The 20,377-nt window shown below is 38.2% G+C and overlaps 1 long non-coding RNA gene across 3 annotated transcripts in view; it reads right to left on the bottom strand.

Moving 5' to 3' along the window:
- Positions 1-8,614: 8,614 nt before the first annotated feature.
- Positions 8,615-20,377, bottom strand: part of LOC144382001 (uncharacterized) — a 332,648-nt gene continuing 320,885 nt past the window's right edge. For 2 of the 3 annotated variants that reach the window (XR_013448412.1, XR_013448414.1), the window contains one exon: positions 8,615-9,125. This is a non-coding gene — a long non-coding RNA (uncharacterized LOC144382001). Of the gene's footprint in view, positions 9,126-19,220; positions 19,354-20,377 lie in introns of all 3 variants that reach the window. The other variant, XR_013448415.1, reaches the window with a different exon arrangement.

Genomic DNA, 20,377 nt, shown 5'->3' on the forward strand with positions numbered 1-20,377 from the left:
CCACAATGCTTTGAAACTAGAACTCAATCACAAAAAGAAAGTCGGAAAGAACTCAAATCCATGGAGGCTAAAGAGCATCCTACTAAAGAATGAATGGGTCAACCAGGAAATCAAAGAAGAATTAAAAAAATTCATGGAAACCAGTGAAAATGAAAACACAACTATTCAAAATCTTTGGGATGCAGCAAAGGCAGTCCTAAGAGGAAAGTATATAGCAATATAAGCCTTTCTCAAGAAACAAGAAAGGTCTCAAGTACACAACCTAACCCTACACCTAAAGGAGCTACAGAAGGAACAGCAAATAAAGCCTAAACCCAGCAGGAGAAGAGAGATAATAAAGATCAGAGCAAAAATCAATGAAATAGAAACTAAAAGAACAGTAGAACAGATCAACGAAACTAGGAGCTGGTTCTTTGAAAGAATTAACAAGATTGATAAACCCCTGGCCAGACTTATCAAAAAGAAAAGAGAAAGGACCCAAATCAACAAAATCATGAATGAAAGAGGAGAGATCACAACCAACACCAAAGAAATACAAACAATTCTAAGAACAGATTATGAGCAACTCTATGCCAGCAAATTAGATAACCTGGAAGAAATGGATGCATTCCTAGAGATGTATCAACTACCAAAACTGAACCAGGAAGAAATAGAAAACCTGAACAGACCTATAACCACTAAGGAAATTGAAGCAGTCATCAAAAATCTCCCAAAACACAAAAGCCCAGGGCCAGATGGCTTCCCAGGGGAATTCTACCAAACATTTCAAGAAGAATTAATACCTATTCTTCTGAAACAGTTCCAAAAAATAGAAATGGAAGGAAACTTCCAAACTCATTTTATGAGGCCACCGTTACCTTGATCCCAAAACCAGACAAAGACCCCATCAAAAAGGAGAATTACAAACCAATATCCCTCATGAACATGGATGCCAAAATTCTCACCAAAATACTAGCCAATAGGATCCAACAGTACATTAAAAGGATTAATCACCATGACCAAGTGGGATTTATCCCTGGGCTGCAAAGTTTGTTCAACATCCGCAAATCAATCAACGTGATACAATACATTAACAAAAGAAAGAACAAGAATCATATGATCCTCTCAATAGATGCAGAAAAAGCATTTGACAAAGTACAGCATCCTTTCTTGATCAAAACTCTTCAGAGTATAGGCATAGAGGATACATACCTCAATATCATAAAAGCCATCTATGAAAAACCTACAGCGAATATCATTCTCAATGGGGAAAAACTGAGAGCTTTCTCCTTAAGGTCAGGAACACGGCAGGGATGTCCACTATCACCACTGCTATTCAATATAGTATTAGAAGTCCTAGCCACAGCAATCAGACAACAAAAAGAAATAAAAGGCATCCAAATCGGCAAAGAAGAAGTCAAACTCTCACTCTTTGCAGATGATATGATACTTTATGTGGAAAACCCAAAAGACTCCACCCCAAAACTGCTAGAACTCATACAGGAATTCAGTCAAGTGGCAGGATATAAAACCAATGCACAGAAGTCAGTGGCATTCCTATACACCAACAACAAAACAGAAGAAAGAGAAATTAAGGAGTCAATCCCATTTACAATCACACCCAAAACCATAAGATACCTAGGAATAAATCTAACCAAAGAGACAAAGGATCTGTACTCAGAAAACTATAAAATACTCATGAAAGAAATTGAGGAAGACACAAAGAAATGGAAAAACGTTCCATGCTCATGGATTGGAAGAACAAATATTGTGAAGATGTCAATGCTACCTAGAGCAATCTACACATTCAATGCAATCCCCATCAAAATACCATCCACTTTTTTCAAAGAAATGGAACAAATAATCCTAAAATTTGTGTGGAACCAGAAAAGACCCCGCATAGCCTGAGGAATGTTGGAAAAGAAAAGCAAAGCTGGCAGCATCACAATTCCGGACTTCCAGCTCTATTACAAAGCTGTCATCATCAAGACAGTATGGTACTGGCACAAAAACAGACACATAGATCAATGGAACAGAATAGAGAGCCCAGGAATGGACCCTCAACTCTATGGTCAACTCATCTTTGACAAACAGGAAAGAATGTGCAATGGAAAAAAGACAGTCTCTTCAACAAATGGTGTTGGGAAAATTGGACAGCCACATGCAGAAGAATGAAATTGGACCATTTCCTTACACCACACACAAAAATAGACTCCAAATGGTTGAAAGACCTCAATGTGAGACAGGAGTCCATCAAAATCCTAAAGGAGAACACAGGCAGCAACCTCTTCGACCTCAGCCGCAACAAATTCTTCCTAGAAACATCGCCAAAGGCAAGGGAAGCAAGGGCAAAAATGAACTATTGGGACTTCATCAAGATAAAAAGCTTTTGCAAAGCAAACGAAACAGTCAACAAAACCAAAAGACAACCGACAGAATGGGAGAAGATATTTGCAAATGACATATCAGATAAAGGGCTAGTCTCCAAAATCTATAAAGAACTCATCAAACTCAACACCCAAAGAACAAAGAATCCAATCAAGAAATGGGCAGAAGACATGAACAGACATTTTTCCAAAGAAGACATCCAAATGGCCAACAGACATGAAAAAGTGCTCCACATCGCTCGGCATCAGGGAAATCCAAATCAAAACATCAATGAGATACCACCTCACACCAGTCAGAATGGCTAAAATCAACAAGTCAGGAAATGACAGATGTTGGCGGGGATGCGGAGAAAGGGGAACCCTCCTACACTGTTGGTGGGAATGCAAGCTGGTGCAGCCACTCTGGAAAACAGTATGGAGGTTCCTCAAAAAGTTGAAAATAGAGCTACCATATGATCCAGCAATTGCACTCCTGGGTATTTACCCCAAAGATACAAAAGTAGGGACCCGAAAGGCTACGTGCACCCCAATGTTTATAGCAGCAATGTCCACAATAGCCAAACTGTGGAAAGAGCCAAGATGTCCATCGACAGATGAATGGATAAAGAAGAAGTGGTATAGATATACAATGGAATATTATGCAGCCATCAAAAGGAATGAGATCTTGCCATTTGCAACGACGTGGATGGACCTGGAAGGTGTTATGCTGAGCGAAATAAGTCAAACAGAGAAAGACATGTATCATATGACCTCACTGATATGAAGAATTCTTAATCTCAGGAAACAAACTGAGAGTTGCTGGAGTGGGGGGTGGGGTGGGAGGGATGGGGTGACTGGGTGATAGACACTGGGGAAGGTATGTGCTCTGGTAAGCGCTGTGAATTGTGCAAGACTGTTGAATCTCAGATCTGTACCTCTGAAACAAATAATCCAATATATGTTAAGGAAAAAAAAAGAAGAAGAAGAGATAGCAGGAGGGGAAGAATGAAGGGGGGGAAATCAGAGGGGTAGACGAACTATGAGAGATGATGGACTCTGAAAAACAAACTGAGGGTTCTAGAGGGGAAGGGGGTAGGAGGATGGGTTAGCCTGGTGATGGGTATTGAGGAGGGCACGTTCTGCATGGAGCACTGGGTGTTATGCACAAACAATGAATCATGGAACACTACATGTAAAACTAATGATATAATGTATGGAGATTAACATAACAATAAAAAGGGGGGGGAAACCATAAGATAATAAAATAAAGAAATAAAAAAAGATCAATTCTACTTAATATACATGACTGCTGTTGCCATAAGAAGTTTACTGATTTCTTAAAGAAATACTAAAAAATATTTTTATGTAACTACACTCATATTCATTTGTACAATTAAATGAAACCTCAGCTATTACAGTGTATCATATATAATTGCCTTCTATTAGTAATAGGTATTCATGTGTGAATGCCTGTACATGAAACTATAGGCTTACACATTGCCATGTGAAATAACATAATTTATGACATGATATAACTGTATACTTAGAAAGAGCAGTCTAGGAATTGTGTGTACACACTACTGCAGGAATATTAATCACAAACACATGAAAATGTTTATATAGGAAATGTAAAAGGTTAACATATAAATGTAAAGTAACAATTTTCTAGTTGCTAATATTTAGAATATCTAAAATGAACTTACTTGAAACACTGGTATCAATTCTTTAAGGAAGATTCGTAAAACAGTTGCTACGATAATCAAATGAAGTACTTAAAAATTACTTGTAAGTAAATATGGATTCATAGGAAGTTGCCAAGACAGTGTAGAGAGGTTCTATGTACATTTCTGTCATTTTCCCCATTAGTTACCTCTAATATAATTATAGAGAGATATCAAAACTGGAAATTTTACATTGGTGTGATGTTTGTGTGTAGTTCTGTGTCCTTTCATCATGTGCGGTCATGTCATTTCATCATGCAACATGTGCGGTCATGTCATTTCATCATGCAACCACTTCCACAATCCAGACTCAGAACTGTCCCATTACTACCATATGGTCCCCTTTATAGTTACACCTCCATCCCTCTTCCCAGCACCCCTCACCTCTAATCTCTTATATATCTCTGAAATTTTGTCATTATGAGAATGGTATTTAAATAAAATAATACAGTCTATGACCTTGAGTTCTATCCATGTCATGTGTACCAAGAGTTTCTATCTTTATATTGCCGAGTAGTATGCCATTGTACTGATGTGCCATGGTTTGTTTAAACTTTCATCTATTGAGGGAAATTTATGTTGCTTCCAGTTCTTGACTATCATAAATACAGCTGGTGTAAACAAACATATACAGGTTTTTATGCAGACCTAAAAGTTCATTTCTATGGGGTAAACACCCTGGAGTGCCATTGCTGGGTCATAGGTATTTGTATGTTTAGTTTTGTAAGAAACTGCCAAACTACTTTCCAGATTGGCTGTACCATTTTAAATTGCCACCAGAAATGTATAAATGATCCAGTTTCTTCACATCCTTTGCCCTCATTTTCTATTGGCACTATTTATTTCAGCTGTTCTAATAGTTGTGTAGTGATATCTCATTGTAGTTTTAGCCTACATTTCCCTAATGACTAGTGATACTAGACATAGCTTCATATTCTTATTTGCCATCCACATATTTTCATAGGTGAAATATTTTCTCATGTATTTTTCCCATTTTCTAATTTGATTGTTTTGTTTTTAGTGTTGAAATTTTAGAGTTCTTTACATATTCTAGATGTAAGTCTTTTGCCAGATATGTGACTTGCAAATATTTTATGCTATTCTGTAGCAATTTGTCTTTTCATCCTCTTATAAAGGTCTTTTGCAGACCAAAATATTTAATGATGATGCAGTCCACCTTATCAGTTTTTCTTTTTATGGTGTGCTTTGTGTGTCATATCTAAGAATTCTTCACCTTGCCAAAGGTCCTTAAGATTTTCTCCAGTGTTATCTCCTACAGGTTTTATAGTTTTATTTTTTACATTTAAGTCTGTGATCCATTTCTGAGCTAATTTTGTACAAGGTGTGAGGTTTAGATCAAGGTTCATTTTGTAGTCTACGGATATCCAATTACACCAGCACCATTTGCTGACCCTTCCTTCAACGGCTTTAGCAATTTCAGAGCATAGATAGTGACCTAAGCATAAACTGGTAGAGGTGAAGCCTGAGACAAAAGTAGGGGTCAAATTATGAGCCATAGATTATAATGAGTATATTTTTAAAGCAGTGATGAGCTTCTGGATGGCCTTAAATAAGAAAGTGGCTTAATTGATTTACATTTTTTAAAGATCACCCTGGTTGCTATGTGAACAATAACATGTAAGGGGAAGAAGAGCAGTAGAGAAACCAGTTAGGAGGCAATTATGGAAACACCCTGAACATAAACCTGAACTTGATAATTTCTAATGATGTTATATTGGGCATTAATTCACAATTCCCTACCCACTCCACCTATACACATGAGCAACACATTTAGAAATGATGCTCAGAGATCCAACCAGTGGTTTGTAATAGGTACTCTGCAATTTATCTGCAAATCCCAGCCATAACTGTAATTCCATTCCTTTCTCTCCCACTCAAGAAAGCATATGAAGATGTATGTGAGTCACAATGATTCTACTATAAGAAAAACCTAGGATTGGGGCACCTGGGTGGCTCAGTGGCTGAGCGTCTGCCTTTGGCTAAGGTCATGATCTCAGGGTCCTGAAATTGAGTCCCATGTCTGGCTCTCTGCTCAGCAGGGAGTCTGCTTCTCCCTCTCCCTCTGCCCCTCCCCACTTCCTGTGCTTACTCACTCTCTCTCTCAAAAATAGACAAAATCTTTAAAAAAGAACCTAGAATCTTTTTTATTGCAAAGTATTGTATGATCAGTTAATTATGACATACTTCACAACTGATTCAGATAAACTTGTATTCCTCAGCGCTATGGTTAATCATTCAAAAAAGACCCGGGGCGCCTGGGTGGCTCAGTTGGTTAAGCGACTACCTTCGGCTCAGGGTCATGATCCTGGAGACCCAGAATAGAGTCCCACATCGGGCTTCCTGCTTGGCAGGGAGTCTGCTTCTCTCTCTGACCCTCCCCCCTCTCATGCTCTCTCTCTCTCTCTCCCCCATTCTCTCTCTCTCTCTCTCAAAAAAAAAAAAAAAAAAAAAAAAACACTCAAGGAACCAAAATTGGATTTGCTCACAGTATTTTAAGAATATGTGCATTGCATATGTTTTTTAATTAAACATTCTTTAAACATCTGATATATGATTTTTCATCTCTGATACAATTTTCAGGTAAAATTCTTCTATTTTCCAAGGATATCACCAATATACACATTCCCAATAAGGCTGCATAGTCACAGTCAATGTTAATTCCCCTTCCACACACCTTACTGAAAGATTTTGGTAAATTAATCCAGTTTCAAAGGAAATAAAAATAATTTATTAAGAGATAATTGACTTCAGACTCCTGGGTGGCTCAGTCGGTTAAGCATCTGCCTTCGGCTCAGGTCATGATCCCAGGGTCCTGGGTTCTAGCCCCGCATCAGGCTCCCTGCCTAGCGGAGAGCCTGCTTCTCCTTCTCCCTCTGCAGCTCTCCCTGTTCGTTCTCTCTCTCACTCTCTCTCTATCAAATAAATAAATAAAATCTGAAAAAAGAGAGAGAGAGAGATAACTGACTTATGAACAAATACTAAAGGAAATAAAAATGTTTGTTAGCCAAATGATGTCTGGAGGTGGAGAATGGTGGTATAATGTAATACTTTCTCACTGCATCTCACCAGAGGATCTCACAAGACCCTGGGGAAGAGGCTCTTCTCTTGGCGCCTGCTATTAAAAAGAAGTTAGATCAATCGACTACATTGTAAGTTTTGGAGATGATAAGGCTTCATCTTGTCATGATTTTCTCTGCATCTCTTGAAGTATCTAGCGTGGATGCTTGTGCCTCATTGGCATTCAGTTTTGCTGAGAAGAGATTCCAAATATATACCAACTTTGCCCTGATGGACGAGAGGATGGATTGTAGAAGAAAGGTCTTAGAGTCTTCAGTTCTGTTGAGCTTGCCTTTTAGACAGAGACATACAGTGAGCTATCTGATGACAGGTGAGTGAATGGTCTTATTTTCAGAATTCTGCAGGTATGTGTTGCCTTTTTATGGCTACAGTTTGCTTTACCCAGAAAAACTCCAACCACAGTTCCTTTTTAATTTGCTTTAACTTCAAAATCCAGGGAATTATATTTCAGAAGACATCATTTGTCTGTCTAGTAGATAAAGAATGTCATTAAATCTGCCATATTCTTTTTACTCCCTAGCGCTCTCAAAAAAGCAGGGAAGGGATACAGTAAAGACACTCAAACTGACAATAATTCATAAGGTCTTTCTTCACCAGGAAATAATTTTGTAGCTTCTAGATTATTTTTAGTCATATAAATAATTTCTCTTTTTATTAAGGCAGACATCTATTTTAGTCATCTGTGACAAACTAGATGTCTGCTTCCTCAGTCCATAAAAACAGACTTCTTTGTTCAGTCCTAGAGGCAGCAAAGCCACATAGATGTCTTTAAAAAAATAAAGCTTAAAAAGTAAAAAGTCCAAACCTAGTGTGCCTTGATTCTGCATTAGGTGATTCATTCATAAATCAGTTCCTAACTTTGAGCACCAACGGTGTGTCAAACCCTGTGCTCCTTTACAAGTAATCATTAACCTTTGAGCATAAGGATACAAACAATCTAGCTGTAATAGAAACAATTTACCCAAATACAGAAAAAGAAAAATGCATTTAGTGAGTTAAACCTCTACCATTACCTTCTGCTTGTATGTGCCAGATATGTTTCCTTTTTATCTTTAACCACAGGAAACATTAAAGGCACATGCACTACTCAGCTCATGTCTCCTTGGCCAAGAACACACAGGAAGACTGGAGAAAAAGAGGATTAGAAGAGTAAATCTGAAAGTTCAGAAAGTGAAACCTCCGTTTTCTATGTTCTATAAAACCTAGTCTTTTCATGTGTACAATAGAGCTCATGGGAGGATTTCCTCTCCAGGATCAGCTAGAAAAAGGTGAGCAGACCCTCCTGCAATAGCTTCCATCCTCTCTTTGATTTCTGCATATTTCAGCAACCCTTTCTGATCCCCATAAAGGTCAGTTTCCCAAAAACTTTTCAGAAAATTGGGAGCAAACAGTCTCTTTGAACTCTAATTCATTCATTATAATGAAACACATATTGGAGACATACCAAGTGTCATTCCATGAACTAGGACATAACTATATGCTACCCTCAACATGTACTACATGGAGGAAAGAGCAGAATTCAGGAAGAGAATGGTGTCTATTATTATTTATTGTAAAAATATATACATTAGTTATTTTTTTATTTTTTTAAATCAGGAAGCATTCAAAACAGAAATAGAAAATCCAAAAGAATCAACAAAGCAAAATAAAACAAAACAAAAACCTCCTGGAAATATGAAGCAATTATAGCAAGGTTGCAGGATACAGAGTGCATTAATTTGTTAGAACTGCCACAACAAAATACCAGAGACTGGGTGGTTAAACAGCAGAAATTTATTTTCTACAGTTTTGGAGGCTAGGAATCCAAGATGAAGGTGTTGGCAGGTTTGGTGTCTTCTGAGGCTTCTCTCCTGGCTTGTAGATGGCCACATTCTCCCAGTGTCCTCACATGGCATTTCTTCTGTGCACACACATCCCTAGTAGACCTCAGTGTGTCCAAGTCTCCTCTTCATCCAAGTGCCTTGAAAGAGATAATTAAGTTAAAATAAAGTCTTTGGAGTTGGTCCTAACCCAGTTGGATTGTTGTCATTATAAGAGGACGGACTTAAGAGACACTAGAGAGAGGGGGGAGGGAGCAAGATGGCAGAGGAATAGGAGACCTGGATTTCGTCTGGTCCCAGGAATTCAGCTGGACAGGGATCAAACCATTCTGAACACCTACAAACTCAACAGGACATCGAAGAAAAGAATAGCAACAACTCTCTGAACAGAAAAGCGACCATTTTCTGGAAGGTAGGACATGCAGAGAAGTGAATCCGAGCGATATTCGGGAGGACAGACAGCGGGGGAGGGGGCCTCCAACGGCAGCTTCTGGCAAGTGATAGAGGCGCGGAGCACAAAATCGGAACTTTTAGAAGTCGGCTCCGCTGAGGGACATCGCTCCAGTGGCTAAGCGGGGGGGTGGAACCCTCACAGGACAGTGTGGTCTCAGGACCCTCAGGGTCACAGAAAGACCGGGGGTGCCAGAGTGCGGCAGAGCTCCCAGGTATCGGAGCGGGGAAGCCGGTTGCAGAGACGGAGCCCAGGCACGGGCTCTCAGCTCGCGGTTGCCATAAACCATGATCCACGTCACAGTCGGGCCCCTGCTCTTCCAGCAGGGACCCAACAAGCGGCAGATCCAGGGAGACGCCCCTTCCTCCCCCGAGAGGAGCAGCATGGGAGCGCACCGCAGGGATCTCCTGGGTTTGGAGACTCCACACCTAGTCGGGTGCCAGAGATAGAAATGCTCAGTCACAGGCCAGGTGAGCACGGAGTGCGGCCGGAGACCGGGGAGATGGGAGTGATTGACTGCTTTTCTCTGGGGGCTCACTGAGGAGTGGGGCCCTGAGTTCTCGGCTCCTCCTGGGCGGAGACTGGGAGGCCGCCATTTTCACTCTCCTCCTCCAAAGCTGTACGGAAAGTTTGCAGGGAACAAAAGCTCCGGAGAGCAAACCCGAGTAGATTACTTAGCCCGGACCAGGCAAGGGCGGGGCAATTCCGCCTCCCGCAAGACATTTGGGAACCACGGCAACAGGCCCCTCCCCCAGAAGATCAGCAAGAACAACCAGCCAAGACCAAGTTTACCAATCAATGAGAACGGCAGAATTCCAGCGCTAGGGGAATACTGTACATAGAAGTCATAGCTTTTCCCCATGATTCTTTAGTCTTTCAGTGTTAATTTTTTTTAACTGTCTTTATTTTTTTTGAATTTTTCTTTTTCCCTTTTTCAACCAATATCTTATCAATCCCTCTTTTAAAAGACATTTTTATTTTTCATTTTTAGAGTCATATTCTATCCCTTCATAGTCGTTACCCTTATTTTTGGCATATATATATATAGTTGTTCTCTCTTTAAAATTTTGAGATACAGGTTCTTCTAACAGATCAAAATATACTCTAAATGTCTAGTGTATGGCTTTGTTCTAGTCTCCTGCCTGATCATGTTCTCTCCCTTTTTTTTTCATTTTTTTTTAAATCCTCTTCTTTCTTTTTTCAAACAACTTCTTACCAATTCCTTTTATAAAACTTTTTATACTTTTCATCTTTATACTCATATTCCATCCCTTCATCGTATTAACCTTTATTTTTGTACATATATAAGTTTCTTTTTCTTTAAAATTTTGGGGGGCACTTTCTTCTAACAGACCAAAATACACCCAAAATCTAGTGTGTGCCACTGATCTATGCACCAGCCTGATCATATTTGATCATATTCTGTTCTTTTTGTTTTGTTCTGTTTTTGTTTGTTTTGATCTTTATCTTTTTCTTTTTTTTCTATTCCTTTTTTCTTTCTTTCCCTTTCCTTTCCCCCGGTTTCAGGTCTTTTCTGATTTGTTTAGAGTATATTTTCTAAGGACGTTGTAACCCTGTTAGCATTTTGTTCTCTCATTCATCTAGTCTCCTCTGGACAAAATGACAAGATAGAAAAAATCACCTCAATAAAAAGAACAAGAGGCAGTTCCGACTGCCAGGGACGTACTCAACAGACATTAGTACAATGTCAGAACTATAGTTCAGAATTATGATTTTAAAGATACTAGCTGGGCTTGAAAAAAGCATGGAAGTTATTAGAGAAACCCTTTCTGGAAAAATAAAAGAACTAAAATCTAACCAAGTTGAAATCAAAAAGGCTATTAATGAGGTGCAATAAAAAATGGGGGTGCTAACTGCTAGGATAAGTGAGGCAGAAGAGAGAATTAGAGATATAGAAAACCAAATGATGGAAAACAAAGAAGCTGAGGAAAAGAGAGATAAACAACTACTGGATCATGAGGGCAGAATTCGAGAGATAAGCGATACCATTAGAATAATTGGGATTCCAGAAGAAGAAGAAAGAGAGAGAGGGGAAGAAGGTATATTGGAGCAAATTATAGTGGAGAACTTCCCTAATTTGGGGAAGGAAACAGGCATCAAAATCCAGGAAGCACAGGGAACCCCTCTCAAAATCAATAAAAATAGGTCAACACCCCAGCATCCAATAGTAAAACTTACGAGTCTCAGAAACAAAGAGAAAATCCTGAAAGCAGCTCAGAAAAAGAGATATGTAACCTACAATGGTAGAAACATTAGATTGGCAACAGACCTATCCACAGACCTGGCAGGCCAGGAAGGACTGGCAGGATATATTCAGAGCACTAAATGAGAAAAATATGCAGCCAAGAATACTATATCCAGCTAGGCTGTCATTGAAAATAGAAGGAGAGTTAAAAAGCTTCCAGGACAAACAAAAACTAAAGGAATTTGCAAACACAAAACCAGCCCTACAAGAAATATTGAAAGGGGTCCCCTATAAGCAACATAGACCAGAAAGGAACACAGACAATAACAATAACAATCAGGCAATACAATGGCACTAAATTCCTGTCTTTCAATAGTTACCCTGAATGTAAATGGGCTAAATGCCCCAATCAAAAGACACAGATTGGATAAAAAAAAACAAGACCCATCAATATGCTGTCTGCAAGAGACACATTTTAGACCCAAAGACACCCCCAGATTGAAAGTGAGAGGGTGGAAAACCATTTACCATGCTAATGGACACCAAAAGAAAGCTGGGGTGGCAATCCTTATATCAGACAAATTAGATTTTAAACCAAAGACTGTAATAAGAGATGAGGAAGGACACTATATCCTACTTAAAGGGTCTATCCAACAAGAAGATCTAACAGTTGTAAATATCTATGCCCCTAACATGAGAGCAGCCACTTATATAAGCCAATTAATAACAAAAGCAAAGAAACACATTGACAGCAATACAATAATAGTGGGGGGCTTTAACATCCCCCTCACTGACATGGACAGGTCATCTAAGCAAAAGATCAACAAGGAAATAAAGACTTTAAGTGACACACTGGACCAAATGGACTTCACAGATATATTCAGAATATTCCATCCCAAAGCAACAGAATACACATTCTTCTCTAGTGCCCATGGAACATTCTCCAGAATAGATCACATCCTAGGTCACAAATCAGGTCTCAACTGGTACCAAAAGACTAGGATCATTCCCTGCATATTTTCAGACCACAATGTTTTGACACTAGAACTCAATCACAAGAGGAAAGTCAGAAAGAACTCAAATACATGGAGGCTAAAGAGCATCCTACTAAAGAATAAATGGGTCAACCAGGAAATTAAAGAAGAATTTAAAAAATTCATGGAAACCAATGAAAATGAAAAAAACAACTGTTCAAAATCTTTGGGATGCAGCAAAAGCAGTCCTAAGAGGCAAGTATATAGCAATACAAGCCTTTCTCAAGAAACAAGAAAGGTCTCAAATACACAACCTAACCCTACACCTAAAGGAGCTACAGAAGGAACAGCAAATAAAGCCTAAACCCAACAGGAGAAGAGAAATAATAAAGATCAGAGCAGAAATCAATGAAATAGAAACCAAAAGAACAGTAGAACAGATCAACAAAACTAGGAGCTGGTTCTTTGAAAGAATTAACAAGATTGATAAACCCCTGGCCAGACTTATCAAAAAGAAAAGAGAAATGACCCAAATCAACAAAATCATGAATGAAAGAGGAGAGATCACAACCAACACCAAAGAAATACAAACAATTCTAAGAACAGATTATGAGCAACTCTATGCCAGCAAATTAGATAACCTGGAAGAAATGGATGCCTTCCTAGAGATATATCAACTACCAAAACTGAACCAGGAAGAAATAGAAAACCTGAACAGACCTATAACCACTAAGGAAATTGAAGCAGTCATCAAAAATCTCCCAACAAACAAAAGCCCAGGGCCAGATGGCTTCCCAGGGGAATTCTACCAAACATTTAAAGAAGAATTAATACCTATTCTTCTGAAACTGTTCCAAAAAATAGAAATGGAAGGAAACTTCCAAACTCATTTTATGAGGCCACCATTACCTTGATCCCCAAACCAAAGACCCCATCAAAAAGGAGAATTACAAACCAATATCCTTGATGAACATGGATGCCAAAATTCTCACCAAAATAGTAGCCAATAGGATCCAATAGTATATTAAAAGGATTAATCACCACGACCATGTGGGATTTATCCCTGGGCTGCAAAGTTTGTTCAACATCCGCAAATCAATCAACGTGATACGATACATTAACAAAAGAAAGAACAAGAATCATATGATCCTCTCAATAGATGCAGAAAAAGCATTTGACAAAGTACAGCATCCTTTCTTGATCAAAACTCTTCAGAGTATAGGGATAGAGGGTACGTACCTCAATATCATAAAAGCCATCTATGAAAAATCTACAGCAAATATCATTCTCAATGGGGAAAAACAGAGAGCTTTCCCCCTAGGGTCAGGAATGCAGCAGGGATGTCCACTATCACCACTGCTATTCAACATAGTATTAGAAGTCCTAGCCACAGCAGACAACAAAAAGAAATAAAAGGCACCCAAATCGGCAAAGAAGAAGTCAAACTCTCACTCTTTGCAGATATATGATACTTTATGTGGAAAACCCAAAAGACTCCACCCCAAAACTACGAGAACTCATACAGGAATTCAGTCAAGTGGCAGGATATAAAATCAATGAACAGAAATCAGTGGCATTCCTATACACCAACAACAAGACAGAAGAAAGAGAAATTAAGGAGTTGATCCCATTTACAATCACACCCAAAACCATAAGATACCTAGGAATAAATCTAACCAAAGAGGCAAAGGATCTGTACTCAGAAAACTATAAAATATTCATGAAAGAAATTGAGGAAGACACAAAGAAATGGAAAAACGTTCCATGCTCATGGATTGGAAGAACAAATACTGTGAAGATGTCAATACTATCTAGAGCAATCTACACATTCAATGCAATCCCTATCAAATTACCATCAACTTTTTTCAAAGAAATGGAACAAATAATCCTAAAATTTGTATGGTACCAGAAAAGACCCCGAATAGCTGGAGGAATGTTGAAAAAGAAGAGCGAAGTGGGTGGCATCACAATTCCGGACTTCCAGGTCTGTTACAAAGCTGTCATTATCAAGACAGTATGGCACTGGCACAAAAACAGACACATAGATCAATGGAACAGAATAGAGAGCCCAGAAATGGACCCTCAACTCTATGGTCAACTCATCTTTGACAAAGCAGGAAAGAATGTGCAATGGAAAAAAGACAGTCTCTTCAACAAATGGTGTTGGGAAAATTGGACAGCCACATGCAGAAGAATGAAATTGGACCATTTCCTTACACCACACACCAAAATAGACTCCAAATGGTTGAAAGACCTATATGTGAGACAAGAGTCCATCAAAATCCTAAAGGAGAACACAGGCAGCAACCTCTTCGACCTCAGCTGCAGCAACTTCTTCCTAGAAGCATCACCAAAGGCAAGGGAAACAAGAGCAAAAATGAACTATTGGGACTTCAACAAGATAAAAAGCTTTTGCACAGCAAAAGGAAGTCAACAAAACCAAAAGACAACCGACAGAATGGGAGAAGATATTTGCAAATGACATATCAGATAAAGGGCTAGTATCCAAAATCTATAAAGAACTCATCAAACTCAACACCTAAAGAACAAATGATCCAATCAAGAAATGGGCAGAAGACATGAACAGACATTTTTCCAAAGAAGACATCCAAATGGCCAACAGACACATGAAAAAGTGCTCCACAAAAAAAAAAAAAGTGCTCCACGTCGCTCGGCATCAGGGAAATCCAAATCAAAACCTCAATGAGATACCACCTCACACCAGTCAGAATGGCTAAAATTAACAAGTCAGGAAACAACAGATGTTGGTGGGGATGTGGAGAAAGGGGAACCCTCCTACACTGTTGGTGGGAATGCAAGCTGGTGCAGCCACTCTGGAAAACAGTATGGAGGTTCCTCAAAAAGTTGAAAATAGAGCTACCATATGATCCAGCAATTGCACTACTGGGTATTTACTGCAAAGATACAAATGTAGGGATCTGAAGGGGTACGTGCACCCTGATATTTATAGCAGCGATGTCCACAATAGCCAAACTGTGGAAAGAGCCAAGGTGTCCATCAACAGATGAATGGATAAAGAAGATGTGGTGTATATATATATATATATATATATATGTATACACACACAATGGAATATTATGCAGCCATCAAAAAGAATGAGAACTTGACATTTTCAATGACGTGGATAGAACTGGAGGGTGTTATGCTGAACAAAATAAGTCAATCAGAGAAACACATGCATCATATGACCTCACTGATATGAGGTATTCTTAATCTCAGGAAACAAACTGAGGGTTGCTGGAGTGGTGGAGGGTGGGAGAGATGGGGTGGCTGGGTGATAGACATTGGGGAGGGTATGTGCTATGGTGAGTGCTGTGAATTGTGTAAGACTGTTCAATCACAGATCTGTACCTCTGAAACAAATAATACATTATATGTTAAAAAAAAAAAAAAGAAGAAGAAGAAGAAGAAGAAGATAGCAGGAAGGGAAAAATGAAGGGGGGAAATCGGAGGGGTAGACGAACCATGAGAGACTATAGACTCTGAGAAACAAACTGAGGGTTCTAGAGGGGAGGGGGGTGCGGGCATGGGTTAGCCTGGTGATAGGTATTAAAGAGGGCATGTACTGTATGGAGCACTGGGTATTATACGCAAACAATGAATCATGGAACACTACATCAAAAACGATGTAATGTATGGTGATTAACATAACATAATAAAATTTAAAAAATACAAAATACAAAAAAATACAAAAGAGTAAATACTGTAGGATGCCAAGTATATGGCATTCTGGTAAAGGTAAACCTAGGGAGGCTGTAAAAAGATCTGTGATTGCCAAGTGTTTGGGGGACCAAAGGATGAATCGGTGGAGCAAAAGGGATTTTTATGGCAGTGAAACTACTCCAAGATACTAACTACAGCTATGGATACATGTTATCATTGTACATTTGCAGAAATCCCACAGAATACCCAAGACCAAGAGTGAATCCTCATGTAAACAATGGACTTTGGTTGATAATGTGTCAATGCTGGTTCATCCATTGTAACAAACGTATCACTCTGATGTGGGATACATTCTGACATATCACTCATGATGATGGTAGGGGAGGCTGTGTTTTTGGGGTGAAGGGCCATATGGGTCATCTCTATACTTTCTTCTTGATTTTGCTGTGAACCTAAAACAGCTGTAAAAAATAAAGTCTGTGTATTTTTTAGATGTTAGTTTCTTATTCCTCCAATCCCCAATAACTTGGGAAATATAGAGAGTATCAAAAATTTGTTTTGAATCTTCTTCCAATTAAATACGTAAGTAACAAAAAACACACACACAGTACATCCATATAAAAGGAATTGGTCACTACAACTGATCTGTGCCTGGCTTTTATCATTTATGAATATATTTTGAAAACCTATTAATAATAGTAGATACCAGTGTATCACACTTATTAAGGCTGAATATAATTTTGTTGTTTGAATATATTATATTTTATTTAACTAGTATCCTATAGGTTATATTTATGTTGATTTTTTTAACTGTTAAAAACTATAGGGCGCCTGGGTGGCTCAGTCGGTTAAGCGACTGCCTTCAGCTCAGGTCATGATCCCAGGGTCCTGGGATCGAGTCCCACATCAGGCTCCCTGCCCTGCGGGGAGCCTGCTTCTCCCTCTCCCACTACCCCTGCTTGTGTTCCCTCTCTTGCTGTGTCTCTCTCTGTCAAATAAATAAATAAAATCTTTAAAAACAAAAACAAAAACAAAAAAACTATATTCCATATCATGGTACAGTTTTGCAAGAATGTCTCTAGGGCTAACTCTGGTAATGGAATTGTTGGGCAAAAGTGTGTATGCATTTAAAACTTAGATACTACCACATTGCACTCCAAAGTGGTATAGTTTGGACTTGAAGTATATGGAAGTGCCCATATTCCAAGACCCTTGTTGGAATTAGTATTATCAATTATATTTGCTTTTACCAATTTGATAGGTGTAAATGCTATCTATTTTATTTTTATTCATTTAATATATGAGGCTGAGCATTTTTATATTTATTAGTAGTTCATCTTACTTTCTGTAAAATTACACAATTTATGACTGAAATATTTGCTTTTAGTCATTTTTATAAGATTATTGTACATATTATAAAATTTTGTGCAGTTTACTTTGATTTTTCATATTACCATGTTTTTGCCATGGCTTAGTTTTTAGTTTTTATGTAGTTACTTTTACCAATATTTCCTTTATAAATTCAATGATTTTTTGCAATCCACATTTTCTTACAATATTTCTAAGGTTTTAGTTTTTACACTCATACAATTAATAGATCTCAAATTTATATTAAGACTGAAGTAGCCATCCAAGTTTTTCCCCCAAAAGTCAACTCCTTTTTGCAGAGCCATTTTTTTTTAACTAATCTGTGTTTTCCCAGTGAATAAGATGTCATCTTTATCATATGTAACATATCCGTGTCTACCTGGATGAATATTTTCTAGATTTCGGATATTGTTCCACTGAACCTTCAATTTTTTTTCTTGTTTTGAAGAATCATCATAGCAATTTTATACATGTATTTCTCAAAAAATATCATTCTATAACGTTTTCCTCAAAACATCTCACTGGTATTCTCATTTGGATGGCACAGGCTTCATAGACTAATTTTAGAAGATAATTATCTTTATAATATTGAGACATCCAGGAATCTATTCTGACCATTTTTCTAAATCTTCTCTTACAATTCTCAGAAGAGTTTTAAAGTTTCCTTCATATAAACCCTGAATATTTCTTGTTCCTTTTTTAAAAAAAATATTTTTCTTGGTATTGTAAATGGGATATTTCCTTCATTAAAATTTTCTGTTTATAGTTGGTATATAAGAAAAGTAATGATTTTAATATGAATTTTGCAACCAGGGAATTTTCTGAATTTTCTTTTTTATTTCTTACAGTGTTTCAGACAATTCCCATGAGTTCTAAGAGTATACAATCATATCATCTGCAAATAAAAGTAATTTAATGTCCTCTATTCTCACTTTTCCAGCTGTTTTTCTCCCACATAAACTGCATTAGCTAACACTTTCAGAGCCACAGTGCTGATGACAATTGATATCCTCTTGACTTTACTTTTTATTTAGAACATATGGGCAAGATTTGTCAGGATGTGCCCTGTCCACCTACTTTTCCTTTTGCTTTGCTTATGGGGAGGAAATACCATTGGGAACATCTCCAAGCTTTGCGCACTTCTGCACTTTTTTCCTTCTTTCTCTTGTTTACACTTTTAAAGGATTGTATGTGAAGTCAGGCCACTCCATGTTTGTGGCTGATGCAGCAATAAGATTATCTATTTCTTTTCATATTTTCCAAGCTACAGAGAGTGAGGTTCTGACCCAACTTCTCTCCCTCTCATCTTATGGCAGAAATGTCATCCTGTTATTATTGACTGTGTGCCTATCAGGTGCCAAACAATTCACTGGGGGATTTATATCCACTGGCACATTTAATTCTCACAACAAACCTTAGAGAAAGTTTTTATTATCCTTAACCTACTGATGAAGCCTTGAAAACAACTTGTCTTAAGTTATATATATAGTTAATTAGGAACAGGGACAGGACTTGAAGCCACATTTTCTGTCTCCAAGATCCTCACTCTTACCACTGCATTTCCTTGCAGTTCAAGAAGGCTGAAATGAGGGAGGTACAAACTTCTGGATGAATATGGAAGAAGGAGATATCAGTTCTGCCTGAGGAAGGTCAAGAAGTGATGTTTCTGCTCCTAAGAATCAGCACTGAAAGGGATGAACACAAAATTGATTTGCCACCATGATCCAAGAAATACCTGCCCCACCCCATAGGAGAAGTAAGCACATCACAACCTCACAATAGCCCTTGATTGATTTCCCTCTGGGGCACAGGCAGTTCCTCATGTTATAGCTTGGTCAATTATTTTCAAGTCCAAGCTTACTTGCCTTAAGAGTGGGCACATGCTCAACGAGGTTCTTTAGGGAGGAAAAAAAAAAGCTTGTTTTTACCTGAGGAAACTTAATTCAAGTTTTGAACTCATTTCTTCTTTCAAGCAGTTTCTATTGTAAACCCAATTCTGTGGTGGGATTTATTGAAGCACAGAACAGAAAAGACATTTGCTCAGAAGTAACTCAAGGATACAATGTGGATTAGAACTTGGAAAAAGTAATAAATCATAAAGCTACTGAGTCGTGAAAACACTGAGCCATACTTGAAAGTTGACTGAGAATTGAACATTGAGTTATTGTTAAATGCACGTGAATATGTCAAGAATGATATCTGAATTACGTCCCATCTCAGCAGTTTTATTTAGCATCTAATTTTTCTCTTAACTCTCTTTAACCCTATTAAAGGAAACATTAGCATCTTCTTTCACTCTTTTATAGATGAATAAATAAAGAATAATTGGATTTTTAGGAGTCATTCAGGAGAACTGAAGGCCTATAATTGGAATGGATAATTCCTGACCAAAGGGTCTTTTAATTCCTCGGTTGAGGGTTGCATTTTATCATGCCTTATTATAAGGATACTGTGAATTTGAGGTTCATCATGGACATTTTTCTGTTCTCCCTGTATCATCCAGCTTCTGGATCTTCTGCTTATCTAAGATTAACTACTTTCACAAGGGGTCAAGTCAATAGCCCTAGAGCAAAAATCAGCAGCTGGAGAACCTCACCATAACACCCACAAAAGGTGACATAATCAATTGTTCATTTACTGGCAAGAAAATTCAGTGGTTATTTATAGATCACTTCATCAGTCCTGGCATAGGTACAGACTTGTTTCCTT

This window comes from Halichoerus grypus, chromosome 1 (assembly GCF_964656455.1).
Source record: "Halichoerus grypus chromosome 1, mHalGry1.hap1.1, whole genome shotgun sequence".
In the NCBI taxonomy this organism is placed as follows: Eukaryota; Metazoa; Chordata; class Mammalia; order Carnivora; family Phocidae; genus Halichoerus; species Halichoerus grypus.